Below are 18,200 nucleotides of genomic sequence, written 5' to 3'. Positions count from 1 at the left end.
TGCATCTCTCTTATACATCTTTGCATTTTTGCCTCAAGTACCTTTAAACTTTTTTTTCAAAGTCCAAAGCTCTGATACCAATTGATAGTTCTGATACTTAATGTTAAGTATAGATGCCAAGCTAACAAGATGAGAGGGGGGGTGAATCATACAAACTTAATCTTCCATAAAAATAACAGATTCAACCTCGGTAACATATACTTCGGCAATATAACCAAAACTACTAAACATGCTAACTCATAAGCATATAAACATCATATCAGTCATAACACCAGATTTAACGTGGAAACCCAAATAGGGAAAAACCACTGTGGGATTTCAGACCCACTAAGAAATATACTCTTCTAGAGTATGCTCGGTTAAAAGCAATCCTATTAAAGATTACAAACACATTACTAGATGTGACCCGGTTAAGGGATTTCCCTCAGATCTGTTAGGATCTTCACCTTGTCAAAAGTGACCTTGTTAAAGGATTTCAAACACTCAATAAGAATATCACCTTGCTAGAGGGTTTTACAAATAAGACTGTTAAGTCCACTCGGTTAAGAGATTTTCTGTCACTTTACAAAATAACGGTAATAAAAATCTATCTGCAACTTCACATCTAAAATGCTAAAGCAAATTCTTATTTGCTCAATACAATTTAGTCATACGACTTATCTTGTCCATCTACAGGGCTCTATACTCTGTTATTCAAATAGGTCTTCAAGCTTCTATGCTCGGTAATCACTATGTAGCATCCCTGTGCATACACTTGCCCGCATACATTGTTTATCAACAGTTTCTTATTTATAAACAATTTTCCAATCGCTTAATCTCCTTGATCACATTTCTCATGATCAATCATAGTCATCAGATCTTCAAACTTGACCAGGTTCAATGTATCCTTTGATCTGAAAATGTTTTACCCTGCCTTGGAACTTGCATACATTTCTTGGAACTTGTGCTAGGGTATTGCGGTTCAATATGAGCTATAGATCTTCCTGCTGATTTTCCTTTGCGATAGATTCTTTAACAAACTTCATTCATGACATACCAATCATTTGATCATAGCCAGCTCATCAGCTTCCTTCATTAAATAATGCTTTTATTCATTCAATGCATTCTGTTATTACTCGGTTGCAACTCGGTAAATACTAAACTTCACTCGGTAGACATTCTGCCTTCATTAACTGATAGCGATAACCTTAGGGTTTACCGACTAGGTTCTTTAGGGTTTGCTGACTAGGTTCTTTGCTCAGTAACATAGTATAGTATTAACCTTACAATCAATAACATATGTAGGATATCAAAACAATCTAAACATCATGATCTCATCATTGTTTAACTCGGTAATAGTTTCCCATTGAATAACTTATTCTTCCCCTTATTTATCACATTCTTTCTGTGTCTTTTACCAACATCTTTATACTCATCAAATCATACTTCTCAAGATATGGCAACATCGTACTGAATTAGAAAATCAATTTTTTGACATCAATGATAAAATAATAATATTAAGATAGTAAACATCCTTTAGCAGTTATATCCATAATCATCAACAACCTTCTCAATATCCTTATTGAAATGCCAACGATCTCCCTTGTCTGTTATAATGCCAACAATCTCCCTTGTCTATTATAATGCCAACAACCATCAATGCCAAAGAGGGAGATTGTTGGTATTATCGATGTGTTGCATTAGTTTTGTCATTGATGTCAACCATTATCCTTCTGGATATCTACATTGTTGATTTAGTATTATGGTTATATTGGTTTACTGTTGAACCAACACATTGTGTTCACAGTCACCGGTCAGTGACTTATGCACAGTCACTAGTATATGCTCACCGACAGGTTATATGGTTCACCAACATAGATGATGACTTGTTATCATTTGCAGATCACTTGATTATGTCGAAGACATGGTTTGGATACTCCTTTTTGGTGTTTTGGTTATTGATCTAATCGAGTTGACATATTTGTTGTTACCGATAGATTGGTCTAGGTTATGGACTGGTATGCGTTATCTATTCCAGATCAGCACGACACGTTATGGAGATGATTTATTGATTAGATATTAATGTAAATATATTGAGCTGACATGATGCATCACATCAAGACTTATTTTGTAATTAATTTAATTGTAATATTCTTAGTAAGCCAACCTACACATTTGGTCTTAGGTTTTGTATATATGTAAGATCTCATTTGTAAGATGATAGATAGGATATGGTTATGGTATGGTATTGTAACATGGTATGTGCAAATATTGAAGATCATATGAGTAGACCATAGATAAGGTTCAAGGAAGGTTTAAAGGTGTTTATCAGAGCTTAATCGGTATTGAATCCAATATCGGAGATGCTATTTTGAGCAGTACATTATTCTAGGATTTAACCATCCTACTATAGTCATTGAGACTCCCATTTGAGAAGTGTGTTGTAGGTGGTTGGCCTTTCTACATGTACAAACCCCATTTGTATACACATACTATCTGCAGTAGTATCATCTGATTGTGGGTAAGGTTTCCCACTGTGGTTTTTCCCCTTATAGGGTTTCCATGTCAAAATATTTGTGTTATGTGTTGTGGATGTTGTTTCTCTTTTTTTTTCATGCATTAAGTTTCATCAGTATTGATATTAATTGCTAATCTGTTAACTGGAAATAAGTTTAGTTTACTAGTATTAAGTATCAAGTTTGATTAAGTTATAATTGGGTTGAAATTCATTGACAACTGATTCACCCCCCCGCCTCTCAGTTGCCCTTCTGGTTCCTAATAGATAGATGAAGAAGTGGAAGATGAGGAGGACCAGATAGCAGTAGCAATGCGTCAAGACCAAAACTTATTCTTGGATGCAGTCAAATCCATCTCCAAGGATAACTTGGATGGACTACCCACCTATGGAAGAAATCTTAATGGAGAGGACTTACTAGATTTGATAGAAGCATTAAATAATCATTTTGATTATAAGGAGGTAGGAGAGGAGAAAAGGGTAAATGTAGCCAAGTCAAGATTGAGAGGATCAACATTGGTTTGGTGGAACATGATGCAAGAAGAAAGGGTGAAAGTAGGTAAGAAAAATATAACTTCATGGGAGCGTATAGTGTCCAAATCCACAAGAGACTACAAAATTTGAAACAAAGGGAACTAGATGTCAATGCATACATTGAGGAATTCCACAAGCTAAGTTTGAGGGCTAGGAAACATGAGAATGAAGTGGATAAATTAGCCAGATACATGAATGGCCTTAGGAAAAACATCCAAGATGAAATAAGCATCCTCACACTAGATACTATTCATAAGTGTTTTCAATTGGCATTAAGGGAAGAGGAAAAGATCAAAAGGAGAAGTGAGAAAAATCATAAACATAGAGGTGGTAAAAACTTCAAAGGTAGAGGAACCTTTGGCAGAGGGCAGAATGCTTCAAGAAATAAAGAACATCAAAACCAAGAAGGAAGTGGGTGTTGGCATATGATGGACCGGTATGATGATAATGTATATTGTCATTCATGTCAATAAGTACAGGTGAGACAATATGAAGATTGGAAGAAGTTGTTATTGATTTTCTAGTAGGAGAACCAGTATGAAGGGATGAAGTGGACCACTATCAGGGTTTCACTAAGTGTGACTACCGGTTGGTAGTCTCAGCTCTAGGGTTTCTGGTTTGGCAATCTAGCTTGTGTGATGCAATCGATGACATTTTGTGATGAGTTAGCTAAGAGATAAGGATGAGATGGAGATTCCACGTTAGTTTTGTGCATGTGAAGATCGATTGCATTAAATGTCTACCTTAGGAATGAACAATCTTCTTAGCGGTATGTGAAGAGAGCGTGATGGGTTACTGATTTCCATATGCGGTGAAGAATGGACAATGCAAAATGACTTGTGATCTATTTGAGAATGTTTTATTCTATACAAAGTGTTTGAACCATCAGGATTGGACCGCTTGTAATTGTAAACCTAAAATGTTTAGGGTTTATACTACCGACCTAATTTTTGTCTATAAGGTCAATGATGTTTGTTATTGTTTGTGTTGGAAAATGTTGTGTTTGTATCCAAGTGATGAGATACTTTCCAAACCAATGAGTGAAAAACTGCAATGTGATTACAAAGTAGAGGAGCTAAAAAGGATCTGCCTTAGCATGTAGTGCTATTATCAGATCAGATCTTTACCTGTTGTCTTCTAACCATTTCAACAGTAGGAAAATCCCTTTATCGGGTAGTTTTAACAAGCTTATTACAAATCCTCTAACCAAGTGACTAAAGATCATTCAGTTCTTCAAATCCTCTAGTGAGGTAACCTTTAATAGGGTATATAGCCATCCCTTTACCAGGTGATCTTTAACAGGATCGATTCCTAACATAACCTTATTGTAAAGTCTTTAACTGAACTAGGCTCCTAATAGAGCGAGCTTCAAAAGAGTTCAAAAAAAAGCTTGTGGGTATTCATCCCCACCGTGATTTTTCCCATTTGGGTTTCCATGTGAAAAATCTGTGTCATGAGTCGTACATTTTTCATGTGATGATTGAGCAATCTTTGTTTAGGTGAATATGCATGCAAAGCTAATGGTTATGGTAACACTGATACAACACATGCATGAGTATATTGGTGAAGTAGTTATCAAGTGTTGAATTTTATTTGAAGCATTTAGTTTTACTAGTTTAGCTGTATGAAGTTTTACTATGTTTAACCGGTATTGCCATGGTTAAGTTCAATGATGAAGACAACAGGTTAGCATTGTTTTAACTTGATAAGTTGTTGAGAAGTTTTTGTATGTATTGATTCACCCCCCCCTCTCAGTGCCGATTAGGGTATTTGTTGTTCATCAGTATTAATCAATGGGGATTCACAAAGAGGAACATATAGAGGATCCTTTAGAGGGAGAAGCAATTTTAGAGGCAGGTTTGGAAACTCGGGTTGAGGAAATATAGTCTTCACCGATAGATTTTACCACTCCAATCAAGTTGGACATACCATGAGTAGGTGCCCCAGAAAAGCCTCAAGTTCAACCAACTCATACATGGGTGAAAGAAGGACTCAGTTAGTGCAAGAGGAGGACACTCAAAGTGAGACCTCTCCAATTAGCAAGGCAGGACCAATGACAGATGGAGAAAATTTAATGATGAGAAGAACAATGCTAAAGATACCCATGATCAAGAGACACCATAGAGGAAAAGTCTATTTAGGACCACTTGCAAGTCACATGGTAAAATTTCTAAGGTGATTGTGGATTCTAGTTCCATGGAGAATATTGTCTCAGTTGAAATGGTGGATAAGCTCAATAAAAAGAATACCTCATCTCACTCCCTATAAGGTGTCATGGCTCAACCGGGGTCAACATGTCTTAGTTGATGAACAAGAATGGGTGGACTTTTAAATTGGTGACTACAAGGATAAACTTCTATGTGACATATTGCCTATGGATTCCTGTCATCTACTCTTGGGCCGTCCATGGCAATATGATGTGAAAGCCTATCATGATGGAGAATGGAATAGTTACCTCATGAGCAAGAATGGTAAGAAGTATCAAATGGATCCATTACCTGATCCAAAGGAGGAAAAATAAGTAGGTTCAAGTGTTATGTTGTTGAGTGGTAAATAGTTCCTTAGAGTATTAAAACAAGAAGGTAATCAGGGTCAAGCTATAGTGCTAAAGCCTAAAGATGAAGCTAAGGCAAATCCCATGAGTGAAGTGCCTCAAGAAGTGCAAGGTCTACTAAAGCAATATGCAGAAATCATAGGAGATGATATGCCTAATTCTTTTCCTCCAATGAGGTATGTTAATAACTAAATAGTTTTGATACCAGAGGCAAATATGCCTAGCAAAGCTGCTTATAAAATGACACCTAGTCAAAATGAAGAGATTGCCAAACAAGTGCAAGAACTCTTAAACAAAGGGTTTATTAAAAAGAGATTGAGTCCTTGTGATGTACCCACTATTCTAGTGCCTAAAAAAGGAGGAAAATGGAGGATGTTCACTAACTCAAGGGAAATCAATAAGATCACTATAAGATACTGGTTTCCCATGACAAGGATAGAGGACCTATTGGACAATCTAGGTGGAGCATTTTACTTCACAAAGGTGGACTTGAAGTCTAGTTATCATCAGATAAGAGTCAAACCTGGAGATGAATGGAAAACAACCTTTATAACTAAGGCAAGCCTATATGAGTGGTTGGTGATGCCTTTTGGCGTCACCAATGCCCCTAGTACCTTTCAAAGGCTCATGAATGAAGTCTTAGTTGAGTTTATGAGCAAGTTTGTTATTGTGTATCTTGATGAAATTTTGGTCTTCAACAGGTCCAAGGAGGAACATCTTAAGCATGTGGAGATGGTCTTGAAGAAGTTGAAGGAGGCTAAACTCAAAATCAACCTTCAAAAATGTGATTTTTTGAAAACAAAGTTAGTTTACCTTGGTTTTGTCATTTCACAAGGTTGTTTAAAGATGGTGCCAAGTAAAGTAGAATCAATACTTAATTGGCCTATACCTAGGGGCATAAGTGATGTTAGAAGTTTTCATAGAATGCCATCTTTTTATAGGAAGTTTGTGAGAAACTTTAGCCATGTTTGTGCTCATATACTCAACACCATTAAAGGAGGGATTAAGTGTCAATTTAAGTGGATAGAGGAAGCCAATAAGGGTTTTTAATTGTTGAAAGATAAGATAGCAGAGTTGCCAATGCTTAGATTGTCTGATTTTAGTCAGTTATTTATAGTAGAATGTGATTCTAGCCAAAGGGCAATAGGGGTTGTTTTAAGTCAAGAAGGTCATCCTATAGTATTCTTCTCAGAAAAATTGAATGAAGCCAAGCAAGGATACTCCACATATGATTTGGAATTATATGCCATGGTGCAATAATTGAAGAAGTGGTGTCATTACTTGTTGCCCAAAGAGTTTATAGTTTACACTGACAACCATGCCCTTAGTTTCCTTAATGGGAAAGAGAAGTTGAATCAAAGACACCTAAAGTGGGATGAATACCTACACCTTCACTATCAAGCACAAAAAAGGCACTGCAAACAAGGTAGTCAATGCATTAAGTAGGAGAGTCATGACTATGTAGGAGATACAATTGCAAAGTGTGGGATTAATTGAGTTAAAAGACCTCTACAAGGATGATAAAGCTTTTGCAGAGATATATGTTTTTTGTACTAATTTTTATAGAACCTCACATGTCTCTTATTTAGAGTATATGATACAAGAGGGTTTTTTGTTCAAGGGACACCTTATTTTAATTCCCCAATGTTCTATGAGATAAAAAATTATCCAAGAAAAACATCAAGGAGGTCTAGGAGGTCATTTTGGCATAGATAAAACTTTGGAGTAGGTTAGTAGGTCTTACCATTGGCCCAAGTTACAATCAAAAGTGAGAAGGTTTGTAGAACAATGTGCAATCTGTCAAAGAGAAAAAGATTCATCAACTAATGCAGATCTATACCAACCTTTGGTCATACCTCAGAGGCCTTGGGAATGTTTGAGCATGGATTTTGTGTTATGCTTACCAAGAACTCCAAGGGGATTTGATAGTGTGTACGTAGTGGTTGATAGGTTCAGCAAAATGGCACATTTTATACCTTGTAGGACTCTTCTTCAAAGAGATAGTCAGACTTCATGGCCTTCAAATCAGCATAGTCAGTGATAGGGATGTGAAGTTATTAAGCAACTTTTGGAGGACACTATGGAGAAAGTTGGGCATAAAATTATTCTTTTCATCTACCTATCATCCTTAATTAGATGGTCAGATAGAGGTAGTAAACAAATCCTTAGGTAATCTATTAAGATACCTCACCAAACAACATGGGCATACTTGGGATTTGGTACTCGGCTAGACAGAATATGCATACAATGACTTAGTTAACTGAAACACAAGTAAAAGTCTTTTTGAGATAGTGTAGGGTTTTCATCCTAGGGGCATACTAGATCTCAGAGATCTCAGTTCTATGACACCCAAGAGTGCACAAGGTGAGAATTTTGCAAAAGGTATCAAAGAAGTGCATGATAAGGTAAGGTAGACCTTACAACAAAAGTTCGAGGAGTATAAGATGAATGCTGATAAAACAAGGAATGTGCAATTTAAGATTGGATATTTGGTCCTAGGATACCAAAGGAAAAAGAGACTTCCAAAAGGGTAGCCTACTAAGCTATTGATGAAGACAATTGGGCCTCTCAACGTGGTGCATAAATATGGACAAAATACATATGAATTTGAACTCCCTCCCACCTTGGGTATTTATCCTATATTTAATGTATGTGATCTCTATCCATACAAGGGAGAATCACAAACAAATCAGTTGGACACTTCATCACAGGGTAATGAAGATTGGGTGAGAGATTTGCCACCATGCCAATCGGTCAAGTTGGAAAGTATATTGGACACCAAGGTAGTAAAGAAGACAAGGAAAGGATTATACAAGAATTATCTTGTCATGTGGGGAGGGTTACCTGAATCAAATGCTATGTGGATGTCAGAATCAGATATCCTTCATCAAAAAGTGGAAATTGAAGACCTCTTAACTTAAGGGACTTGAGTTCTTTGTCCCAAGGGACTATGGTGCAGGGAACACATCACTCCAAGTAATTTTGGTTTGTTCTAAGTCTTTTGTGTTTTTTTTCAAGTTGTAATAATGGACCAACCATTTCAGACTCAATGAAGCCATGGTTGTGTTGTCCAAACTTTTGTTGTGTTCAGGATATTGATATCCTAGAAGTTGTAATGTTGATGATGGTCATAGGTGCACTACTCTCGAATAGAGTCATTATGTAATAGGCTGCAATATATTGTTGTTAAGTCTCCTAGAATGCATTGAGGACCTTTTTGATCCTTGGAATGTACTTTAGTGCAAAGTTGCATTCTTAGGTTGAAAAGATGTATTTGCAATTTTTTGCAAAAGTTCTATTTTTGTTGATTGGCTTTGAAAATTTGGTTCAACCAAATAAATTAGGTGGTTTAAAGCCAAAAAAAACTTCATTGTATGGGTTAGAATATTTGGAATGCAAAAGCAAGTTTTTGAGTTGTAAGGAAATCTTGTTTTTTTCATTGTTTTTGTTGCATTGTACGGTCCAATATGGACTGGTCATAAGAATCTCATTGTAGGGCATGAGATTTTTTTGAATATTCCTTATAAAAAGGTAGATTAGCAAGTTTGATTGTGTTTGGTTGCAGAGATCTAATTCATTCTCTATGACTAGGTGTAAAACCCTTACAAATTAGGGTTTAAGGGAAAAATGGCTCTAACCTGAGCATCCATTGATGACACCAGTTGTAATCATGTGGAATGATAGGTTAGGGTCTATAAATATGTTTAGATTATGTTGTGTTATTTTGTAGACCTTTGAATTATTTCTACACGAATACCCTAGGCTCACAACTAGGAGTTGGTGAGGCTAGGACAACAAAAGATGTGTGATTTTAGAGCACATGAAGGATTGGTAGAAGAAAATTTGACACATGGTTGGAGACCCCTATGAGTTCCCTTAAATAATCCATTATTATTTTTGGCAGATGTTTTGACTGGTGAAGTTTTCCAAAGCCATCTTTGCAAGTCACTCGGGTAGGCCTAAAACCCTTCAAAATATGACAGTTTTGGTTACCCAATGTGTACAGAGAACCCAGATGGATTTTTGCAATATTGTTTGTAACTCTAAAAAGGGTACTCAAATATGTAATTTATTTCTGGCCTTGTGTGGTATTATTTCAAGCTAATCTCTAAAAACCGTCATAGGAGGGCTAATTGCATTAGGCCTATTTGGAGCCCAGTAGAGACAAAATAAGGTTGAGAAAGCTTGGAAATGGGTTTGAAGGTGACCAAACTAGTTGAAGAATCCAAAAACATTATGTAACTTCATGCTGCACTTATGAAATAATTTTGTGAAGTAGGATTCTTTGCATAGGTTGTTGGAGCACTTAGGAGTGGTGCTAGGGATTGAGGTGGAAGCCTCAATAGGAAGTGTTGATTGTTTAAGATTAGTGGCTATACCTTGTATGCAAGCCAAAGTGGATTAGACCTTGGAGGTATAAATAGAAAAACCCCTACCAAGTGCCATTGGATGGGCTTGAGGAGTTAGAGGGTTGATGAGAGGAACAAAGACAACTAGGTGATTAGGATCTACTCTGGGAATCTCTACATCACCCTAATTCATTACTGTCATAAATTATTAGAGATGTGCCCTACCGGATGCTAGTTTCATAGTTTTAAACCTCCATCAATGATCAATACCACTCTCTAGATCTCTTCTAGGGAATATGCAATATTTACAATGAATTTGCCAACCCCTAAGGCGTATGCCTCCGTTACCAATTGAATTTCCTGCCAGTGCAAGAATGCTCTAGTCTACCAATGGAGTTAAAGGTGCACTTACTGGTGTAGTTGCATCTCCACTTGGTTCTTCATATTTTCTAACCCATCTCTTGGTGTGATCTTGTTGTATTTAATCTACCTTCTATTTTCCTTTCTCATTTACTTTATCATTTCTAACCGGTGTAGTCTTGCTTCTGCAGTACTTAGCAATATGACCTATTTTGTTGCATGCATAGCATGTAACATTGTTCTTTTGAATTAATTTAACATATTCAGTGTCATTCCTTGACCTACATTGATTATCCAAATGTCCAAACTTCCCACATGCATGACACTTAACATTCATTTTGCAATCTTCTGACTTATGACCATATTTCTTGCAATTTGTGCATTGACCGAGAACTGAATTGTAGTTTTGATTTTCTCTATTTTTACATTGTCTAGCCATATGCCCAAATTTATTACAAATAAAGCATCTACCATTGAATTTGTAAGCATTAGATTTCCTTACCAGTTTCCTTTGGTCTGATGAGTTCTGCATATCAGTTGTCTAATCTTCATTTGCAGTACCGAAGCTTTTGCCTTGTACAAATTCAAGTCCTCTAAAATCTTCACTCTACCAATATATCATCCAACTATGCAGCAATAATCCTAAATTTTTCTTTATACTCACTTGCAGTAGTCAGATCATCTCTTAGAGTCATTATTTGTCTCTCTAGCTCTTGTTCAATATTTCAAGATTATACCAAATCAGTTCTCAATAGATTATTCTCATGAGCCAATCTGCCACATTCTTCAAATTTATTCTTCAGAGATATAGAAATATTTTCTTCCTTCTTCTTTTTGTCCTCAACATATTTTGACAACCTCATAGTTAGGTCTTGCATTTCATTCTTCATGAGCATGTTTGCTTGACTTAGTTTCTAACATTGTTCCTTAAGTGCATTTTTCTCTTCATCATCCTAGTTTTGCAAAAGTTCCTTCCTCATAGCTTGAGAAAATGATAACCTTTCTTGCACAACAGGAATGAATTCATTAGCAGAATTCAATTCATCTTGCAATTTTAAGTTCTTCATCCTTTTAGCATCATAATCCTCAAGTTCCATCTCAAGTTGCTTCTCCATAGCCATATTCAATGATTGCGGTTTCAAGATCTTCCTCAAGCTATTAAACTTCCTCTAAGGTACCAGGCTCTAATACCAATTGTTGGAATCCAAGAACACTGAGAAGGGGGAAGGCTGAATCAGTGTTCTGCTGGTAATACAAGATTTTACCTTATGTTAGCATACCCTGAATTTTTCATTAAAATTTTAAACTCGAAGGTCGCCTTTGGTGTTTCTTTCTACTTTTGGTCTTATGTTTCCTTTATTTGAACCTAAGTCATTGAACCTTTTCTTAGTTCAAAGGTTCAAGTTTCAATGCACACTTTAAGTAATTCTCTGTGTGGCTTTGTATTATGGTAAGGCAAGCGCATTGTTATAATTTATATTGAACTTGAATCCTTGAACCTTCAAGGTTCAAGGTTCAACAAGTTCTCTTGTGTGAGTCGTGGCTATGTAATGTTATTTAATGAGCAACTGTGAATGTGTTAAGTCAGTTTTGAACTTGAACTTTGAACTATTTACAAATCGGTTCAAGGTTCAAGGTTTGAGACCTTCCTTTCTATTTGTTAAAGGTATTTGCTCGTTCCTGATGTAGCATTGAGCCGCAGGTTGAGAATTCTTTGTTCTATCTCCTCAAATTGAACTTGAACCATTGAACTCTTTGCGAGTTGGTTCAAAGTTTAAAAGGTTCATTCCAAGTTGGCTCTAAAGACTTTAATAACACTCAAGGTGGCATGGCAAAAGGAATATTCTCGGCATCTTGTAGTTTAAAATTCTAAATTTGGAAAGAAATCATGAAAGCATTAACTGTTTGTGCGGAGCTGACGGGTAATTAAGAAAGTGTCAGGTTCCTATCATATCACTATTATCCCACATGTTCGAATGAATCATAATGAGGCATGTAAAGATCTTTCTCAGTTGTTTTCCCTTTGTTTTTAAAAAGACATGTGAATTCTCAAAATTGTAAAACTTGTAGTTGCTATTATTAAAGGATCCAAAGACGTCGAAGGTAATTTCAACTCCATTCTATCAAGGGTTTCACATATTGCATGGTGGTTGCAAGTGAGTTTTGATAATCTCCCTCTACTATGTTTTTAGCTCAGAAGGTCGGTCAGAGTAGGAGAGATTTGTTATCACTATTTTGATTATTGGGTGATTTTTTGTTCTTTAATCCACTAAAATCTGCAAAATAGTGCTTAGTTTCTTCATTATGCCTCTGAGGGTTATTGGTCTAAGGGTTTAGGGTTTTCATTTCACCTTTTCCATCTTGAAATCCCTGCATTCTATTTTCTTGTTACTCTTTCCATTTAGGTGGAAGGGTCGGTCCATCATGAGAAGAGGTCCCCCCTTTAAGTTTTGCCTTAGGCAGGTCGTTAATAATGTTTTTAATTTTTCACCTTCTCCTAAGTTTTCATTTCTTTGTCAAGCTTCCTAAAGATCGTGCATGTTCTAGTTTATCCAACGATGCACGCGGTCTTTACCTTTCGCAAAGTAGTGAAAGATTGGTGGGCCCGACAGGTAAGATAAAGAACAAGTTAAGGATCATGCATCTTGTTCATGATCCAACGATTTTCATTGTCTCGCAAAGGGAAGATGCATGAGGTTTATCCTTTGTGAAGCAGTGAAAGGATGGCGGACCCCAAAGGTAAGCAGATCACTTGGTTAAAGACCGAACATTTTCGATAAGATCTAGCGGTCGACATTATTTTACATGGTAAAGATGTGTGAAGTAGTGAAAAGGCAGTGGGCCCAACAAAAGGGTGGCTTGCAAGATAAAGAAAGTGCATCTCCATGAAATTCCAATGGTGCATGTTGTTTCACAGCCCAAAGTAACACAATATTTACACTTTGTGAAGCAGCGAAAAGGAGCTTGCAATTACATTGTGGATGAGGTGGCAATACAGCTGGATGTCTGGCTGAGGCAAAAGGTGATCTGTTAGTAGGACACGTGGCTCTGAATGGATCGTGAGTGGCCCATTTGATTAAGTGGAAATAATGATGAAATCCATGGCTAAACAAGACATGTGGTGGTTCAGATGTGGAGTCCGATAGAGTTCTTGAGTGAATGAATGGCCAACACGTGGGGGATATTTGCCAGAAATCAGTAAGACAAGTGGATTCCGCATAGAGAGCCCACTTTGAAGGTTAAAGGAGTTAAAGGATGCGCATCTCAAAATTGATCCAATGATGCATGTTGTTTCACAATGTGAAGCTACATAGTGATTAACCTTTGCCAAACAGCCAAAAACCACTAGCGGTGGTGGTCACGGTTAGTTGAATAGACAAGCGGTCACCATGAAGAATAATGGTCGAGCGGATAGTGGATGATCCAACAGTTAGTGTTGTTTCACAATGAAAAGATGTGAGGTTTTTATCTTTTGTGAAGTAGCGAAAAGGCAAGACACTTAGAAAATTCTTTCTAGTCTGTTGGAGCCATTTTTTGAATTCAATTACGAATTGATTGCCGAAGCATGTGGCTTAATGTTTCTATTCAATGCTCAGTTGTTGTAATAAGATTCACATTAGCTGAAACTTTGGTGTCATTTCAAAGAGTCTTGTAGAGGAATCGGTGCATAGAGTGAATTTCTTCAGGCAACAAGTAAGTTTTTGCATATTGCTTGATAGTTACAGTTTGAATTGGTATCACTGGGTGCTTGATTTCTCAGAAGTCTGTCTAAGTTTTAATTGAAATAACTGTAATTCCAAGATGGCACCACAAAGAGATTTCACACGAAAGGTAAATTATCAGGAGAGAGTCATTTGTGATGACTTTTTAGAGCAAGTAACTATGTCTACTAATGCCATAGCTAAGATGAAATAATTGGTGCCCAAAGCTCCCCGCCTGAGAATTGGCGACGGTTTGTATGACAAAGGGAATTGGTTAAGGGATTCTCAGATAGGAATATTAGGTTTGGGACTTTTTAGAGTGGGATTTGGCTAGAGAAATTCCCCTGCTCCAATGAATAGTATATGGGAGTTAGATGTTGGAAAGCTCATAGTCCTTGGGGTTTTCATGGATGTGGACCTGTTAACCTAGATTGCAAACAACTATGACCCTATTACCAGATGTGTGAGAAATGTAAATGGGGGGTCACTAATTGAAATAAATGATGATGAGTTCAGGAGAGTTTTCGGGCTTAGTGAAGTATCAAATTACTTAGAGCCCATCAATTTTGAAACATTAGCAAATGTTTATGAGGCTCAGAGAGATCACCTCAGAAGTGGCCCTCTGAAAGAATTTTTTGTCAAAATAGGAGAACTGACTGTTGTAGGCCCTAGCACCATGGAACCCTTCTCTCTAAATCTAATTACTTTGAGGGATAAAGGGATGTACTGGTCGCTATTTAATATTCTTGGGGAAGATGCTGAAACAACTATGCCAACCCACTATATGCTCATGATAGCACAGCTTTTGAATCTATCTCTGGCAGTAACTTTTGATTTTGCACCTTATCTCACTGATGCCATTCATGAGGGATTGATGGGGATAAAAAATGCTAAGTTAGATAGACTTTTTGGGTGCTATTCTCTCCTTGTGCACATGTTTCTATTTAAAGGTGTTGAATATTTTGCTAATGAAATGGACCTGGTTAATGAAAATGATGGTGAGGAGATGCCCATTCAATTGTGGAGCACAATTTTGTCTTGGGATAGAGAAGATGCAAGCTACTTGAATTTTGATAGATTTTTTGCATCTAGGCTTAGGATCCTCTTGTGCCCACAGAACCCTAGAATTCCTAAAGCTCTCCTTGAATTCCTTAGGCTTAAGGAATTTGCTGGAGATATCAAAATTGTTCACAACTGGGGTGATATATATTTGTACCCTGTCTCTACTGTGTTCAGAGTTTATGGTTTCAGAGGAACTCCATATTTGGTCCCCTATCAAGTTTCATTGAAGATAGGAATTGTGGAGGTCTTGAGGCAAATCGGAGGTTTGGAAGAAGAAGAATTAACAAATAGGGGAAAGGAACAATTTTCCCAACTATCACCATTGCACATAAATTTGTAATCACCAAGGGTGGTTGGACACATTTTGATGATTTCTTTCAACCCTACAGGTTGTCTACTGTAGTGGCCAAATTTGCTGATTCGAAGGATTTCTTTAATGGCATGTTCAAGAAGAGAGCCGTATGTAAAGGTAGAGCACACCAGTTTCATTTTCCTGAGGATTTGATCAGAAATAAATTCAATCTAGATGAATAGGAACTGAGAAAGGAAAAATGGATAGCATATAAAAGGGCTCTGGATTTTATCCACCAATTTGATAGTGGTTATGATCCTTTCTCTAGTTTTACTCCCTTTGAGGAAAAGGCTAATTTCTTAATACTTTATTTTGAAGATTTAATGAAAACCTTAAAGGAGAAGAGGGAAGCTATATTGAAAAATGACCCTGAAAAGGCTAAGTTGGTTCTAGCTAAACCTTCCTTTGCCAAGGCCATCCCTCCAGGTGAATATGTGATGCATAAGAGGCCAAAATACATTGTGATAGTGCCAATCAGGGGTGAGCCTTCTACTTCAAAAGGGAAAAGAGCAATAGAAGATGTAGTTGAAATTCAAGATTCCCCTAAAAGGAAAAGGGTGGGAAAAGAGGTACAAATGGGTGAGCCTTTATATTCTCCATCCCAATACCCAATCCATGTGGGAGATGAACATGTAGTGGTTGAGAAATTGTTGCAGCTAGGAAGTCTTGGGGAGATTGCCTGTACTTATGAAGAAGTGCAAGAACGAATGCCTAAAGAGCCACCAAATGCTGAAATGGACTTGACTATAGAGGAGTTTAAAGGAAAAGAGTTAGACCCTATCATCAAACAGGCCAGTGAGGAATTTTTGGCTAATAATAATTTTGTTACAACAAGATCTTTCATGCAATTCGTTTGGAGGCAAAATATAGAACAATTTAAAGAAAAATGTGAGAAGAAGAAAAGTGAACATCCCCACAAAGATACATTTGTAGTGGAAGAAGAAGTGAAACAAGAAATGATGACAAAATTCAAAGCCATTACTCCTTAGTAGGGGAGAGAAATGGTAGCAAAATTTGGTGTATTAATTCTTCTTGAGTGGGATATAGAAGATGCATTAGTGCTTGAAGCAGTAAGGAAAGAAACAAAACCCTTGGAAGGAGTGACATTTAGCAAGGACCATGTTGCTTTGGTCATGTGGTCTTTAAGGAGGGATGAGAGTAGAAAGAGGAAGGATACCTTAGAGTCCATCTATCTTGGAGGTATGATTGTGAAGAGAGTGCAGGACACAAGGGTAGTAGAGCCTACTAGCATAGTTTTAGAATCAGCAAAATTTAGTGTGGTAGTAGCCGAGAAGGAAGCCAAGGAAAAAGTTGATCTCCAAGTAAAACTGGAGATGATTCTAAAGGCTTATAATGAGGCAAAAGGAGAAATAGCCCACAAGGATAGTACCATTGCCAAATTAAAGAATCAATTAACAAGGCAATACCAGAGAGGTGAATCTTCTACCTTAATGATTGCCTCTTCTCTAACAAAACCTCCATCCACTAGTACAATCATTGAATTTTCCCCTTCTCCTATGACTTCTGGTTTTCAATCAACTGAGACCATACAAGATGAAGTGGAAAAGTTGAAGCAAGCTCAGGCTCTGTTTGCAAGTACAAGGAAAAGGTCAGAGGCACAATTTTGAAGTTTGCTGACACAATAGGGGCTTCTATTGTGCATATATATACGAAAAGAATTTTGAGTATGTTGATTGATCTAAAGGAAGACAAGGCTACTCTAGAGCCAATTTTGAATAAGTGGATGCCTAGGGAGGTGGAATTGGAATTCATGTGTTCATCCCATGAAGAAGAAAATTTTGATGCCACTATTAAATCCACCTGTGAGTTAGTGAAAGGCATGACCAGGTTGGTAGAAGGAAGAGATGGTCTAGAAAGAAAGGCAAATCTATGCAGAAAGGAATATGCTGACTAGAAATTTGAAATATTTCCTCGAGGTTTAGTCAGCACAAGTGAGTTAAAAGATGAAAAAGTATGGCTAGATGAGCTAGGACATAAATTGTCTCAATGTATAAATGATGTCATCAATTTAGATGACACATCTTTATTTATTCGAACAATTGAAGAAATTGAGAAGATGAAGTCACGTTATGGTTTTTTGGAGACAAAGGTTAAGCAATGAAGAAACACATGGAAAAGATTGAATAAGTTGAAGAAGAAAATTGTTAAGAAACATATGGAAAAGATTGAATAAGTTGAAGAAGAAAATGGTTAACTTCTCCTGGCCTAGTGATGACGTTTTCCAAGAGTGGAAAAACAAATATGTGATGCAAGAAACGGAGGTTCAAGAATAGTTAGCTAATGCTGCAGCAGTATAACAAAATTCAAGGAAGTTAGGATTGAAAGTGGCTTGCAACCTCTTTTAATAGGGAATCATGGTTGTAACAAACTATTCCTAGGAAATTCCGAAGCTTGTTTGCATCCATATCATTATAAATGGATATCAAGACTTTAGGAAAGGACATCACAAGAATTTGTAAAGAAACTCTATTGAAATGTATCTAAGGTTTTCTGGTTCTTTCAGAAATCACCTTGAGTTATGTAAGATTTTCAAAAATGAATATTAATATATAGATCAAAGCATTCTAAGGATAAATCTTTGTTCTCTTCTTGTGTGCATTCATTGATTTACTGGTTTCTTTTAAATAATCTAGGATTATTTGACTGAATAGGGTTTGCAAGGCAATCTTATATATATATTTTAGGTTTTTCTCTCAAGGAGGGGGATTAAATATATGTGAGACCTATCTGCTAGTAAATCAATTGTTTTCTTCTTGAATTTGATGACTAGGTT

Source organism: Cryptomeria japonica, chromosome 6, assembly GCF_030272615.1.
Source record: "Cryptomeria japonica chromosome 6, Sugi_1.0, whole genome shotgun sequence".
NCBI classification, from domain to species: domain Eukaryota; kingdom Viridiplantae; phylum Streptophyta; class Pinopsida; order Cupressales; family Cupressaceae; genus Cryptomeria; species Cryptomeria japonica.
The sequence above is the reverse complement of the archived record's forward strand: the minus strand, read 5'-3'. Positions refer to the sequence as shown.